We start from the raw sequence: 17,382 nt of genomic DNA on the forward strand, positions 1-17,382 counted from the left end.
GGTGCCTATATTTTGTTGTGAACAGCAAAGAGGTCAAAGTCTTTGTGTCGTCCGACGGCCGCACGCGCGGATTCTCGTGATTGGTATCCAAAATATGATTGCAGGTACCATTGTACTAGGTAGGTTCAGAGGGCGTACGTACGCGTACGCACATCAAACGTGCGGTATGCGTTTTTCACAGAATGTTGTATACTGTATTGTGAGCAGGGTACGTACGCACAATGTAATGTATGGTGTGTCTATCGACGTGCGATTGATAACGTTAGATCCGAGACTCGGTACCGTGTGGACTGTGTGTACTGACTGCGTAACGTACTGTGTGCAGTGAATCCTATGTACTTTGTACATACAATCAACATAGCTAGCTGTGCAGTAATCATATTCCAGGAAAAGCGGCGAAGTACTTTTTGTTGTTACCCGATTTTGTTGATTTATCAACAAGTACAATGACTGTGCTTTCAAACAACATTTTATTGGTAGGATAGAAATGTAGTGTGATGTTTATCCGCAATGAAACCGGGTGAAACACCGTCAAAATTGTGCTTTTCATTTCAGTATTCCTGTAGATAAAGGTAGAGAGTCTCAGTTGCATAGGCGCAATCTTAGGGAGAAAACATGTCGGCTGCGCCTTCAGCTGCAGGTTTGCATGCAGGAGCATGTCAATCGTCTGGACGTGAATTCTTAGTTGGTAGCGAAAAATATAAATACCGTCTTGTGAGGAAAATAGGAAGTGGGTCGTTTGGCGACATCTACTTGGGGATCAACACTCAAAATGGAGAGGTAAGCGTCACTCTTGAATGAATGTTTGCTGTCCATTAACATATTTAAACTTAACTCGTGTCAAGCAGTTTTCAATTCAGACTGTTCCACTTCCAGTGTTGAGTGTTCATGGTCAAACTGATTTTTGTACTGTTGCAATGGAAGTCACTATAAACGTAAACTTTAATTTTATTCATTAAAATTCACAAACTCCGTGATAATCCGTCTTTGTAAATCTATTCCTGGATTACGCGTTCTAAATGAAGATGCCATGATCCACATGAACAATGAGATTACAAAATCTTTTGTTTGTGCAACATTGATGTCATTTTCAGATTCCAAAGAGGGTCTAAACGTTAACAAGGTAGATCTAACGTTAGATCTAACGTTACTGAAAGTCGATTTCTAGATTCTCCCTAGTAACGGTTAGGCATAGACTAACTGTTAGGCCTAGGAGGCCTACCCCTAGTCCCTACCTATATTTTGGGCATGGTCAAATTTTGGTACAGTAATTTTTGTAAAGGAATAAAAAAGAAATATTATTAGAAGAATAATGTTTGATTTAGTGTGGCCGTGTGTGCTGAATCTGAGTGACTAATGATACTGGAGTGGAATAGTGGTTTAAGTGGTTAAATATTGTTAATGGCAGCATCCTGCTGCTGCATGCTGCTGATGATACCCAGTTAATTTTCACTAAGCATGCACTGATTTTTACAAAGGAAAGTGTCATGAGTGATTTGCAGTAGATCTAATTTGTATGGTGTACGTGTACATGTACCTACACACAGCGGCAAGAAACACTGTTAACTGTAATGTAGTTTGTACATACGACAAACATAGATGTAGCATGGTGAGCTGAACTCACAACATCTCAATCCTTGAGCTGAAATTTCCAGGCTTACATTTTTAATTACAATCCCACTACTCAACGATGAGTTGAACCTCCAGTCCTCCCTCCCCACAGTACATTCACTGATGTGCACATTTTAACCAATAGTCGTGGGTGCTTACTGCTAGAACAATATGATGGTGCATACCCGGCATGTATACATAGCCCAGTCGCTGTATAAATAACGACAGGGCTGTACGGGACGGCCCACAACACAAAGAGAGCTCAGGGATCGCTTTACGATCGCTTATGAGTTTTGATACTTGACATTTTTCTGTCACCTCAAACTCACTAAATGTAATCTTTATTAATGACACAACTGTTATGTTATCGATATTGACAAACAGATTTCACAACTTACCGAAAATGAAGATTATTTGCAGCATGTGCGAAGGGTACATCGGATAATCGCGATCGGACCGTGCTTGCTGCTACCAAAGAGCGCACGCACGCAGTAGATCGCTGCACTTCCAGCCACGCACACGCACACAGTAGATCGCTGCACTTCCAGCCACGCACGCGCACGCATAATTTGCATTTACTGAGTGCCTCTGGTCCACGTGCCATTTTGAATTCTGCAACGATGAACCCCAACGGTCAGGGATTGTGCTAGAAAGTGCCATTTTTTTGTTCAATGGACTTATTGTGAGGGCTCTCTATGGACTTATGTACCTTCTGTGATATTATAAGCATGCACTTTACGTGAGTAACGTACATACAAAATGTCTATAAGTTATGTATAAATTGTTATAAGTTTTGTAGTTGTGTTGTGGTTCTCCACTTTGAAGGCAAGGCACCGTCTGTCACATACAGGTGTATATCATGACCACAAGCTGTGAGTGATAACCTGTGAAGTGTTGATATTTATTTGCAACACCAAACAAACCCCATGAATGTGTAGCTGGCTGGAGATAAGGCTTGAGGTGTCAAAAGGAAACTTGGAAGTCACAAACTTCGTCAAAACATGTGCCTGAAGAGTTTGCCTATTTATAAATAATGTAAATGTAGTGAGCACTTCAAAACATTCTCTCTTTTTTTTTTTGTTCTTTTTTTTTGTCCATTAGGCATTGATGATTCTGCCGATTGATATTATTTACATTTAAGCTACTGAGTAGATCATACACATACTCGTCAGTTTGCTTTAATTCTTTGCAGGAAGTGGCTGTCAAATTGGAGGCAGAAAAGGCGAGACACCCGCAGTTGCTGTATGAAAGCAAGCTGTACAAAATACTACATGGAGGTCCTGGTATTCCAACAATGAAGTAAGTGGATGGATATTACATATTCAGACACACATGATACATTAGCCATCACAGAAGCTGCATGTACAATGTACATTTTCAAGTCAAGTGTCCTGTACATTTTATTATGAATATGTTTCAATTTGATAAAACAAGTGCAATCTATTATTTCTGTCATCAGATTTCATGTAATTCTACTTCTAGAATATCGATAATGAAAATAGGAAGATTGTGATGAATGTGATATTAAAAGCAGGAGCTGCTTTTGTTGGTATTATGATTAACATGGTAAGTTGCATGAGTTTTTCCATGTATCCTTGATCAGCTGACTCATACCATTGTTCTCTCATGGAAAGGGATTTGTTCCAATTCATCCACTGCTGACAGTCAAAAAGCAAACTCACTGTTCTGCTCATAAGCCCATTAGAAAACTTATTCATGTTATTTGAATAAACACTTATTATAATGCAGTCACGCTCATACTTAACTTCCATGCCTACATACAATTTGTACACCCATAAGTACACACATAAACATAAACAAAATCTACACCTAATTTACTCCCTCCTCTTCCACTGTAGGTTTTTCTTTTATGATATATATATATATTTATATATATATATATATATATATATATATATATATATATATATATATATATTGTTTATTTCCTGTCTATCTGAAAATCACATTATTTCTTCATAGGAACTTCAATTTTTTAATTCTTGATCAGCTCTTACAATTTAATAACTTCCAGTTATGATTTCTCTCATGTTTTTTTTTTTTCTTTCCTGTCATTTTTAAGGTGCATAGCACTGATAACATGGCCAGGCGCGCCGGAAGCAGTTTTGGATTGGGGGGGCAAACACTGGAGGGGGCTCAAGATTAGACCATGCATATGTTATACACAATACACACATACACACACACACACACACACACACACACACACACACACACATCTATTATATATATATATATATATATATATATATATATATATATATACATATATATATATATATATATATATATACATATATATATATATATATATATTGTGCGTGTGTGCGTGAGCAATAATGGGACTACAATACATTACGGAATGTGATACATTCAACAACGCAGTCATTGAGGAACATTGTAAGTTTTCCTTGCATGGATTATGGAATGACGGTGTGAAACGATCGACAAATTATATACTGTCAGCAACATAAGGTGAATGGCATAACAATAAAATGCGAGCGAGCGAAGCGAGCGAGCTTGAAAATTTTGATATTCTACAGTTCCAAAACTGGAGTTTTAATAGTAGCTATATATTTCGCTTTGGAAATAAATGGGGGCGCATCGGGCGCAACTGCTGGCAATTATTTGCAGCAACATTAGGAGAAAGGCATAACGATTCAATACGAGGGAGCGAAGCGAGCAAGCTTGAAAATGTTGACATTCTACGGTCCCATAAACTGGGGTTTGTAGCTATATCTTTCACTTTGGAAATTAATGGGGCGATGCATCGGGCGCAACTGCTGGCAATTACTGGCAGCAACATTAGGAGAATGACATAAGGATTCAATGCGAGCGAGCAAAGCGAGCGAGCTTGAGAATTTTGACATTTTACAGTCCCAAAACTCCCGTCTTTCGCTTTGGAAATTAAGGGGGTGGGGGCATCGGGCGCAGCTGCTGGCATTTACTGGCAGTAACGTTAGGAGAGTGGCATAACGATTCAATGCGAGCGAGCGAAGCGAGCGAGCTTGAAAATTTTGACATTTTACAGTCCCAAAACTCCCGTTTGTAGCTATATCTTTCGCTTTGGAAATTAAGGGGGGCATCGGGCGCAACTGGTGGCAATTACTGGCAGCAACGTTAGGAGAGAGGCATAACGATTCAATGCGAGCGAGCTTGAAAATTTTGACATGTTACAGTCCAAAAACTCCCGTTTGTAACTATACCTTTCGCTTTGGAAATTAAGGGGGGGGGGGGGCATCGGGCGCAACTGCTGGCAATTACTGGCAGCAACATTAGGAGAGTGGCATAACGATTCAATACGAGCGAGCGAAGCGAGCGAGCTTGAAAATTTTGACATTTTACAGTCCCAAAACTCCCGTTTCTAGCTATATTTATCTTTCGCTTTGGAAATTAAGGGGTGGGGGCATCGGGCGCAACTACTGGCAATTACTGTCAGCGACATTAGGAGAATGGCATAACGATTCAATGCGAGCGAGCGAAGCGAGCGAGCTTGAAAATTTTGACATTCTAGAGTCGCAACAACTGCCGTCGTAGCTACGTTTTTCGCTTTAGAAATTAAGGGGGAGGCGCACCGGGCTCAACATTACTGCTGGATGTGAGCGAGCGAAGCGAGCGAGCTTGAAAATTTTGACATTTTACAGTCCAAAAGCTGCCGTTTGTAGCCATATTTTTTCCTTTTTATTCATATATATACATATTTATTTTATTTTCTTTGTTTATTCATTTATTTTCATTATTATTATTATTATTATTATTTTTTTTTTTTTGGGGGGGGGGCTTTTTGGGGGGGCAAAAATGCCTTTTGCCCCCCCACTTTTTGGATTGGGGGGGCGGCCGCCCCCCCTGCCCCCCCACTTCCGGCGCCTATGAACATGGCAGAATTCAGCAAAATGTTGGTGTTGACTTGTTTATGTCAAACTTGGACTAACACGCAAATGTTTGCACATGATATACATGTATACACTGTAGGGCAGTCTGTGTACATTATACTTTACATGTATTTCAGTGATTACTCATCACACTTGTCATCACCGGTGGCATGTTGTTTCAAGTGAATTCCAGTCAGTCTGCAAAGAAAAATTTATACGCATGACAGTGAAAATTTGATAGAAACCAGATAAAAATAGTAAAGTTATGAAATTGTGAAGATTCGCTAATTTCTGTGAAACGCTTCTTAAACAGTCTTGGAATATTGCGGAATTATTAGTGAGTTGATGTCATCTCCTCACAAATTGCCATGTAGTTTGTTCACAAGATCTTTACATTACCGGTATACAACTGTATATTTAGCTTTTTATGTTGAAACACAATTATGCCCCAGTCTCAAAACCTACATGTACATGTAATACACGGATGTATTTGAGTGACTATTATTTTGAACAAATTCAGCCAGGAATAACATGATATTTTATACTTTTATGACAGAAAAATTGCATTTACGTCATTATTTTGTTCAAGATCAATGTAGAATTGTGAGATGATGACATCATTCATGTAAGCTTATTCATTTGCACATTAAAGCATGTACATTGTACATTTTGTATATACTGTTCAAGAACTGTCTTGAAAAAATTAACATACATGTAGTTTCACAAATTTATAACTGCCATAATTTTTTTTATCTGGTTTTGATCAAATTTTTACTGATGTGCTTGTAAAATTTTACTAATTCTTTTCAGACAAATTAATATTGCAATGAAGTTTTATTGTGTTGGATGGTATTCAAAGAAACATGACCCTTGTCATGCAAGTGAGTCATACAATGTATGATTGGTGTAATAAACTCTCATGATAATTTCCACCATAGACTTACAATTACGTGTTGTCTTCTGATACAAGATGCTGACTGAGTAAATGGCAACATTGTTGGGAATCTTATTGATAATCATCAACATCAGTGCTTAGAATTGTGCATTGCAATGTGAAATATGTTAATATGTTATACATAATACATTAATGCTAATACTGTCCACCACTCATATTACTTGTACATGATATACGTGTACATTTTTGCACAGAGTGAACTCAAGTTGTAAAGAAGCATTTGGCCTTTTACTGCATGGCATGGAATTGCTTTAACGACGTGTAGTATAAAACTTTTTTTTTTTTTTTTTTGCTTGTTCATCTGGAAAATGTGTAGTATTGAGAATTTTTATCTGAATTCAAATTGCACAACTTTCCTATTAAACTTTGTGCTTTCAGTGTGAAGGTCATTGGGGATTTCATTTTGATTCTCTAATAGGTGGTATGGACAGGGACACAGTTACAACATCATGGTCATGGAACTGCTTGGGCCCAGCCTTGAGGACCTCTTTAACTTCTGTGGTAGGAAGTTCACAATGAAGACCGTCCTCATGCTGGCTGATCAGGTATGTATGGGTCAATTTCAATCACATGTAAATTATTCTGAACTGGAAGTACAACGTGTAAAGCTAGAGGATGTCAGAGGTTAAAGGTGAAAGAAAATCTGAAATTTTACCATTTGTGCTATGAATGAGAAGTGTTTGACATAATCTTATCACTATTGTTCATGGGTTTTTGGCAGAGCAGTTTCATAATTGGAATAGGGTTCCAGTCCGGGAATCTGCAATTTTGAGTGCAAATCATCCTGCATTATTTTATAAAGTCAGATGACCACTGTAACTCCAATAGACATCTTAGGTACAACTGTACATTGTGCTTTGCAATGAGGGTCATTTTGTAGTTGACAGAGAACACTGTTAAACACATACTATAAGTACATGTCAGTTGGTAGACTTTATTACATATGTACCGGTATATGATGACAGGATAAATCTCTGTTGTATATTTTCCTTCTCCATCTGTGTAGATCTATGACCTACTCTCATTCTTAGGAAAGTTTTCTGTATGATACACCTCTGTGAGGAGTATGAAGCCCATTTCTGGGTTTTTTTTTTCTCATTTTGTTTTTGTTTTTAATTCAACATTTGTACAGCTGTGGGCCTGTTTACAGCTGTAGGCTCATCCTCATTCAAATGTTGCTTTGCAGCTCAGGGCCACTGATATACAGGACTTTTTAGGCCTGTTAAACATACGTTGTACATGTACGCCTTGTACGTGCCAGTGGCTCATACAGCATTGCTACGAGAAGACACTGTTTTATTACATTGTTAATTAGTGGACCTTTCAGGTACATACATTATACAGTAGCTATATGATAACATATACAGCGTGATTGGTTGTGTGTGTGTGTGTGTGTGTGTGTGTGTGTGTGTTTAGATGGGTGTATTTACTTCCAAAACAAAGCCTTCATTGTCTATTTGATATCTAATTAGAATGGGGAGGGGAGGACAAGGATGAACATTGATTGGTGTTTGTATTATTGAATCTTCTAATGGCATTCATTCCTATGCCACAGCTTATTTTCCATTAGGAGTACAGATGTACACTGTACAGTTGTATATTGCTGCACTTCAGTATTTGAACCATTGCAGGAAAAGGTTGACCTACTTGTATAAGATTGGTTGGTTATGTTAGATTTGATTCATCTGTTTCCGAATTCAGTTTTATATTGTACTTTACCGCATTGATTGTCATGCCAGAGAGCCATCCATGTACCTGTATCACAACAACTCTATGAACATTGCACGTGAATTATTTTACCCTCTCAAGAATGACCAGGATTGTACTGAATGTTCCTAGAGAAAAACGTGCTGGCTGCACATACCGTACATATTTACAACTGTAAAGTGTACAGTGTACATCAACGATTTGGCCAGATGCACCACATGCTTATAGGAGAAGAATCTACCAGTTTACTTTAAGCTGATTGTCACTATGAGTAATATTAATAAAGACAAATACACTTGTAAGGAGCCCTATTAAAACATAATGAGTTTGTATACGTGTCTCTACCTCCAAATGTACTGTACAGTCACAAAGAAAGACAGCAACAAAGTTAGGTCTTTACCTCAAGATACATGAAAACATTAAATATACAAATGAACTGGAATGGCCCGTTATCTGTAGTGATAGTCATTTTTGCATACTGATTTACAATGTGCAATGTACAGTAATGTGAAAGCCGCACAACTGCCTTGGATTATGTTGGGCGTGTGCATCATGCATTAATTTATGATGTGTTCAGCAGCAATTACAGTACTTATCAAGGCTGTAGATGTAGTACAGTGTATTAATATTAAAATACCAATGTACAACACACACTTAGAGGAAGAGAAGTTGCCAGTCTATGAAGCTGAACTAAAGACATATTTTAAACAAATCACATAACCCCAAATTGTACATGAGCGTGCCTCTTTACCAAATACCTGATATACAATATGTAACTTCTGAGGTTTTATGGGTTCAAGGCATATATTCAATCGGGAACCATACAAAACTAAGGCTAACTAGATTCTATATTTCAGAGCAATGTTACCAGTATCTTTCAAGGAGAAGTCCTTGTTTGTGCTTTGTGACTGGTGTTTCCACCATCCTTGTGGTCAGGGATGATGATTGCACACAATGTGTGAAGCATTTTCCTGGACAGCAAAACCAATGACAGCTAGCAGCTGATGTCTCACCTCTCTGTCCATATTAATCAACTCCTTGGCAGATTGCCCTTCAAAGTTTCTAGCGGTGTGAAATGAGTCATGCACACTCTTTGTGCTTTTACTTCGTATTTACCCAGCTTTTAAAACTTCATTATGTGGACACTGGCTAGATTATGTACACATACAATGTACAATGTACATCATGTACATTATGTACAATGTATGTTCTCATCTTGCATGTCATGGAAAAAATTGGTTTTGTTGTGTCCCACGCACAGTTCAAGTACTGTTTTATACACAATTATATATTGTGAGGTTTTTAATTTTGGTGAATTTTGTGAGTCTGGTGCTAATAATTCACAGATTGAATAACATGTGAAATCATCAACTCTGATCTTGACATGAATACAATGTGCACATGTACAATGTATATACATGTATGTTCATGCAAGTGTTGTACATTGTACATTTCTCTCTTCATTACTGTACTTCGAGATTATGAATTTAACCAAAAAAGTTAGGCTTGCTAAATGATATGGAGTAGTCAGAGTATACATCAATAGTTGACATACATGTACACTGTAGTACAATCTATGCGCATAAATTCTGTTTGATGAATGTGACACTAATTTACTATCAGTTGTACTAGGCCTGTTATGATGATTATAATGTCAATTTTATGTTTGTGTGGTATGCTCGAGGATCATTTTCCCATCAAAAAGGAAAGTTAAGTTGTTTGAATTAAATTGTGTGATCACAGCAACAAATCTGTGAGTATATTCACACTATTCAATGTCTGACAGACATTAAAGTCACAAAAGTCTAAATGTCAGATGATTATATTTAAATGAGCATCCTGATATTGAAATAACAATATGTGTAATCAAACATAAATTTTTCTGTTCTAATTTTGTAAATGTTGTTTACACAGAGATATCAAAGTAAGACTTTTGTCAAATTCACATGAAGAAACCTGCAACTGCACTTACATTGTACGTACTTTGTAGGATGTGTAATAATCCAGCATCCTAGAGGCCTGCATGTTGTATTACACGAGTCATCAAAAAATATGTCCCCAGTGGAATTTGCTTTGAAAACCAAATATTGTGCAAATGACATCACAGTCTATAACTAAGGGTAGTGTACAACGTGTGCAATGGATATGTTTTACACTTTGACGTGTATATCACTTGAGATGAATTAGTCATACGATCTGATATACTACAAAATTGTCAAATTTGTATTCATCTTCTAAAAGAGTGTTATCTTTAATCTATTAGTGCAGGGACAAAGCCTTTCAGATATTTTCATTCTTAAATATTTAAATGGGGGTTTACAGCATTTTGTATAAACTGTGCACCTGTATATACAGTGTACAAGATACCGGTTAGCTACACAAATGTACATAAAGTGCAGTGTACATACTGTAAGATAAGGAATGTTCGCGTGCATTTTAATTTCGCAAATTTCGCGAGCACCAAGATTCGTGAAATTAAATGCACGCGAAAGTTCTTGTCTACACTATATGCATTGAATTCCAGTGGCAGTTCACGAAAATTTCATGCCGCAAAAAAGGCCGTGGACTCCAATTCGCGAAAAATTCATGCCGAGAATACATATATCATGTTTTACAATACATGTACACATGTCACATACAGTTCATACAGAAGTGAGTTTTACTGATATTGTGTATATTTGTGGTTTTCACCAGTGGGAACTGATTTCAGTTGTGGCAAGTGGTAATGCCGTGTGTAATCTGTTCTGATGCTACATCTTATATACGTACAACTTGTACATTTGCCCACTTTGGAATACATGGTGTTTAAAGCAAACTAACTGCCTGGTGAAAATCATGCATTTCCTGCATTTCTTGTGTGCCTTCTGTGCGTGTGTACAGTGTAGGTCAGCTACACTGTACATAACATGTAGGCACATTAGAGAGCAGGAAGCCAAGTCAGGAACAGTTATCCACACACTAAAAAGTGTACTTACTGTTCAACTTTCAGCCCTTTCCCCAAGTGCTAATGGGTTGGTTATCAGAGACTAATGTGGAGTTTGTTATTGTACATGTAGGGTTCAGTGTACAATGTAGTCCAATAGACTTCATACTATTTCAATTGCTGTGGACCCAGTTGCATTAAATTGAATGATACAGTGTAACTTCACGATGAATCTACCCTCGCGCCATTATATCCAATCAAACCCAAGAAATTACTTATAGTTACCAACGATTGCAGAGGCACATTTGTACCATCAAATGTGAGGTTATCATAGTTCTATGCACCAGGTCCCTTATTTTTATCATATGTGTTTGTAATTACAATGTACATCTAGTCTATGTTTTTTATATTTTCATTAAAGACTTGTTTCTTTTGTAGTACACATTCTGATGTATGAGCAGCACCTCAGAATTCCTGTGTACGTGTTGTATTCTTGAATGTTGAAAATTGTTCATGATTCACGTTTGTTAGTGAATACAATGACTTTGCATTTAATCATATCTAATGACGAATCAAACATTATGGCCCATGCATTTACTGAATTTGATTTTAGAAGTGCCTATATGGAGGCCTAAATTGCTTGGCATGTTTACAGAAGCCATTTGTGTGGTATACTCCCACTATGCAAACTAAAAACACAAGCTTTTCCACATATGTAAACTGTACATACATGCCTGTAATAGTACCAGCAGTCTTTGAACCACAGTTACAGAATTGGTACATGACTTGCATGCAATCTTTTCCCCCTTTTATACATAGTAGGATACCAAGATGTTGCATTTTTAGAATGCAATGGCCCTAATAAACATGTTCCTGTCAAGTGTATTTTTGATTTACTTACACTTGTATCGATGACTTGCCTGCATTTGTTCCCCTCTTTTGTAGGATACTAAGTTGTTTCATTTATAGAATGCAATTGTCCTAATACACATGTTCTTGTGGAGTGTATTTTGTAATTACTTGAATGGTCAATCAGGCAATTGTACATACAGTACATGTGTAGTGTAAGACATCTATTTTGAAATTTCTATGGCATCCACAGCAATATGCATACTACTGTGAAATATTTGCATCAATAAAGTTTACAAAAAGTTATGTGGGGCTTCAATACATTGGAGAGACCAGATATTACAATTTGAGCCATGTTCATTTCTTCCTTCAACAGATGATTGCAAGAATTGAATATGTCCACACCAAGAATTTCATTCATCGAGACATCAAACCAGATAACTTCCTAATGGGCATTGGCAGGCACTGCAATCAGGTATGATGATCAAGTGTGCATTATGGAAGGCTTGGATGGAGAAAAAAATCTCACTTGTAATCATGTCTTTCAAGGCATGTTTCATAATCTTGTGTAGAGTCTAGACGATTCAAAAACAGATCCTGTGTACAGTGTGAAAGCTGCAAACAGCAACATCCAGTGAACATCAGTGTGCTGCAACCCAATGAAATGTCAGTCAAACCCAAAGCTCTTGAGGTGCATGCATTCAAAACACATGTCTATGTGCATGCATCCTATGTGTGTCTCCAAAGAGCACAGGGTATATGTTGATGGAAGTGAATGAAAGGTCAAGCTAACCTCTGCCTTCTTCAGGGTGTGTGTTTCTTTTCTTCTTCTTTTTGGTTAAATCACTCAGAAGGTACTTTAATATAAGAAATTAGTGAAATTGCATTAAAAACTTCCCTTGACCATGTTTTACTGAACATGATCTTCAGAGAAAAGTGATTGCACAGATGAATCTGATTAAGTGGGTTGAAATTCTTACCAAATCTGAAATACACTATATAAAAATTAGCTAGTTTTATGATTTTATATTTTGAATGTTTATGAAACCAGAATGGGTGGCATGATATTTGTTTTTAAAGGTGCTTTTAATAGCCTCTAGATCATTTTTGCATGAATCAAATTGTATTCAGGTACAAATAGGGATACTGATGCTGGAACGTTGATTTGCCATGCTTGTTTGATGCTATTATGGCTTCACCAGTTAAATGCATGCTAGCAGGCAGTATTAATTATCATTAAAATGCTCTGTTCAAGTAGAAGGCCTTTAATAATCAAGGCATATTGAAGGAGACTTGCTGGTGATATTTCATTTGAACGTAATATATTAGTCATACTGGGTGCAGGGTTTCAGAATTTATAGTGATTGGGATGAGGAATAGAATGTTTTCAAAATTCAAATTAAAGTTGCTAATGAAGTACATGTATATTGTAAGTCTAGAAATCAGAACTTCCCACATGGGATTAAATGACAAAGAAATATGATTTTGCGTTTTGAATAGTTGCTGTCTTCATAGCCATTTAGGGCATGTTGATATGCAGATTACACATTCCACTGGTCATCAGTGTCTTGTATTCTTTTTATTTGCAGCTTTTTCTCATCGACTTTGGTCTTGCGAAGAAGTACAAAGACTCAAGGAGCAAACAGCACATACAGTACCGAGAGGACAAGAATCTGACGGGAACAGCAAGATACGCCAGCATCAATGCACATCTTGGGATTGAACAAAGGTAAGGAATACCCCCCCCCCCCCCCCCATTCTTGCTGTTAATTAGATCAGGGCCATAAAAAAGATGCAATCATACATAAGTCATAAAATCAAATGTAAGTCAGGTATCAGCCAATCCAAAGTGAGTAATCAGAGACTTATGTTTGATCTTGAAACTTTAATGCAGCAGGGCCCAGGTTACAGCAGTTTTCCCATAAGGCTATAGAATGATTTCTCTCCTATTTGATTGATTACTGTAAATAAGGATGTTTGCTGTGTTAAATTCAGGTTTCCATTCAGTTTTGATGGCCCATTCACATTCAATATTAATTCTGATAGTTCATGCTTTACTGATAATGTCCAATCTAATCTGAGAGGATTTTTGTGGTCGATTTTAGTACCCATCTAACACAAAGAATCACAGTCTCATGGGTAAAGCCTGTTACTATGAGCAACTTTTGCTGATTTTTACTGATGTGATTCTCTTATGATGGTTAGTGTGTGAGTGCTAAATTGTTCCTTATGGTAAATCTGTGAATCACATAGTACGTTGCTGCCTGTCTGAGAATTTTCTAGAGCTACATCTGTATGAAAGTTGCATGATACAGTGTATCTGCTGTGCAATTGCAGTATGGTTAGGAAATGCGGAATATGTTGGGAGTCAGAAGTGAAAAGATGACCCATGTCCAGGAAGCTTGCCAATGAGCTGTCAAGCTGACTTTTTTGTTGTTGTACAGTGTTTGTGTGTGTGTGTGTGTGTGTGTGTGAGTGTGTTGGGCTCACACTCACCGATAAATTGTTCTCAGATGTGGTTGAGGTGGTATGTACTGTACTTAAAAAACAGAATTTTTTGTGTGCATGAAACTTGCGAATTTCATAAGGCCAAAAAAAAAAATTGTTGCATTGGCGTAACATGAGATTTTCAAATAGGGTCGGTCGGGCGGATTTTTTTTTTTTTTTTTTGCTACCTGCATTTTACGTGTAAAACTCGTGCTCAGCTCAGTAAACAGTTACAACTGCTGCAACGAATGTGCTGTGTTCATCTATTCTACAAATCATTTATGAGGCCGATATTACTGGAATTATACCCCTTCACAGAATTTAAAGATGTTGAAATCCCTATCCTGAATGTTTTCACTTCATATTTTATTATTTTGACTTAGATAAGATAGATGCAAATTGACCCATATGTACGATCTTTTCATCGCACACGGCGATCTCTATTACAGTCCCACATATACAGATTCGTGTAAGTTCTCCACACAAGAAACCTACGGCAAAACTGTGCACAATACATCGCAGTCTGAATGCTACGTATAATCTTGTTAGAGTACGTGTCCGTGTTGGAAACAGATGACGTACTGATCAAGGAAGGCTTATGCGAGGCGCTAGATCTCTCCCTCGTACATCCGATATCCCCAGAGCCCTTTCCACTTCCGGGTTTGTGCGATCGCGATCGCAATCAACAAGATATTTGATATCGATAGCAAAAAAAAATAATAAAAAAACATGGGGTCGGCGGAATTTTTAGGGTCGGACGGGTTACGCCAATGCAACAATTTTTTTTTTTGGCCTATGGAGCTACAGTTCATGAAAGTAAAATGTGCATAAAAGATTTTGCCTATGCAATCCAGTGCATGGTAATTACTTGTAATTTTTTCCATTGCCTGCAATTTGCAAAGTTTCATTTTGTGAAAAAGGCAGTCAGCTTCAAGTTGTGAAAGTTTCATGCTGCAAATGTTTCTGGTTTTGAAGCAGTGGTATTGTACATAAGTACATTAGGAAATCCTTAACCTGTTGAGGACGAGTCCCTAGTATACTCAGCCAAGTGTCTATGGGAAATGCGTGTTGTAATAAAATTAGTCCGGCCTCAACGGGTTAACATACTCTGTATCATTCATTGTGATTTAATAGTAAGAATGATATTTGGTGAGGAATCCACATGCTTGGTCACTGATACCCCTTTCCCGCTGCCCGTCTCAGTGAACCACCGAGAGGTTCCCCGGTGAATTCACCGGGGAACCTCTCGGTGAAAGTTTCAGTGCCCTCGTTTCACACTGCTCTCGGTGAAACTTTCCCCTAGACGGGTTTTCTGCTCGTAACGTGGGTGATCTTATGTACTTGAGTTTGTTGTGCATCTGCGATTTGGTTTTTTCGATCCCATGTTCAGCAAGTTTTCGGAGGAGGGACTCGTACGCGGTGCCAGCGTCAGCCGACGTCCTGCTCAGTTCTTCGTTCACTGCTGCCTCGCTACGTAATTTAAGTAACAATCTCTCTTCATCTTTGGTCCACGCTCCAGCCATTTGCAAAATTCCCTCAAATTTCAACAGTACAAAACGTCAACAGATTTCTCCTGCACACTGTAAACCCAGCACTTGACGAAAAAAGCACAAAATACGAAAAAATCAAGCAAGAGGCGGACTGTATCACTATCAGACTTTACTGGAAGAGTTAAGAGCTAGACACTAGAGGAAGACGAAGAAGGAGGAAGCATCAAAGCGATCAAGTACATTGTAAACCTATATCAGCTTTGTATACACGTGTACGGCATGCTAATCAAACAATACAATGCACAGCACGATGGAAAACAATGCTGTCGCACTGTGAACGCCACATTGCACACGAAACGACTATGTAGTGTCGTGTGTATGTTTACAAACACGAATTACTAGTACCCTGTACATGTGGATTTGGGAAGTCGAGTGCGCGCTACATTGTAGCTAGCTGAAAACGTGTGCATGACCAGAAACAAGACATGACCTTTGACATAATCTGCATATTTTCCCCGGTGTTTCACCGAGACAACCTTTCACGCTGGGCGCTCTCGGTGAACCACCGGGTGATTTCCCGTTGAACTATCGGTGTTTACCCAGGACGCTTCTCAGGTAAAAATTGCCCAAAATTTCATCGGTGTTTCACCTAGGCTTCCCCTAGGTTTCAACCGAGTGACCTTTCACACTGCGGGGTTCCCCGGGTGCCCCCAGGTGCCCCCGGGAAGATTTTCTTCAGCGGGAAAGGGGTATAAGGTGAAAGAGATTTGCATGGAAAGGGGCTTAGTGGCTTTGTTTATTCCAAACTTTGCTGTGAAAAGGGGATTTCCCATATTTGTGTGTGTGTGTGTGTGTGTGTGTGTGTGTGTGTAACAGAGGCATCTGTTATTTCCAAGAAGTAATTGTGCTGTGGTACATGTACAGCTGTATGGCCCTGGGGGAGTAAATAGTAAAACAGGATGTGTTGTATGAGATTGCCAGAAACAGTGCTGCTAAGTCTCTTACTTGTATACTCATGCCAGTCTACATTTAGATTGAACCTTGGTGTGTACATGTATCTCTTGTTACAAAAACTGTGTGGTAAGACAAAACTTGTCTTTTTAGTATTGAACTCTTGAAAAATAATTGCGGTATGTACATGTATGACCTTGGTCGAGAATGACAGTGTACTGTACACCTGTATATTTTTCTATTACAATACATGTACACGTACACCTACATTGTATCCACAGAACGTACGTTTGACATTGCAGAACATCTGTAGCAATGGTACAGGGTGATACATATGAAATGTGATTATACATGTATGTGCATACATTCATTATATAACCACACGACAGGATATGTCAGGGTTCAGCCCTCTCACCATTGGAGTGTAGGAAATTGCAAATTACGAAAGAGTAGAATCATGTCAGGAACTGCTGATTTCAGCAAAAGGTACATTGTATTGGATAAGGTTTTGGTGAT

General features: G+C 38.1%; 1 pseudogene; it reads left to right on the forward strand.

Moving 5' to 3' along the window:
* Window positions 1-352: 352 nt before the first annotated feature.
* LOC140241759 (casein kinase I-like) overlaps window positions 353-17,382 on the forward strand; it is a 44,596-nt pseudogene continuing 27,566 nt past the window's right edge.

Source organism: Diadema setosum, chromosome 18 (assembly GCF_964275005.1).
Source record: "Diadema setosum chromosome 18, eeDiaSeto1, whole genome shotgun sequence".
In the NCBI taxonomy this organism is placed as follows: Eukaryota; Metazoa; Echinodermata; class Echinoidea; order Diadematoida; family Diadematidae; genus Diadema; species Diadema setosum.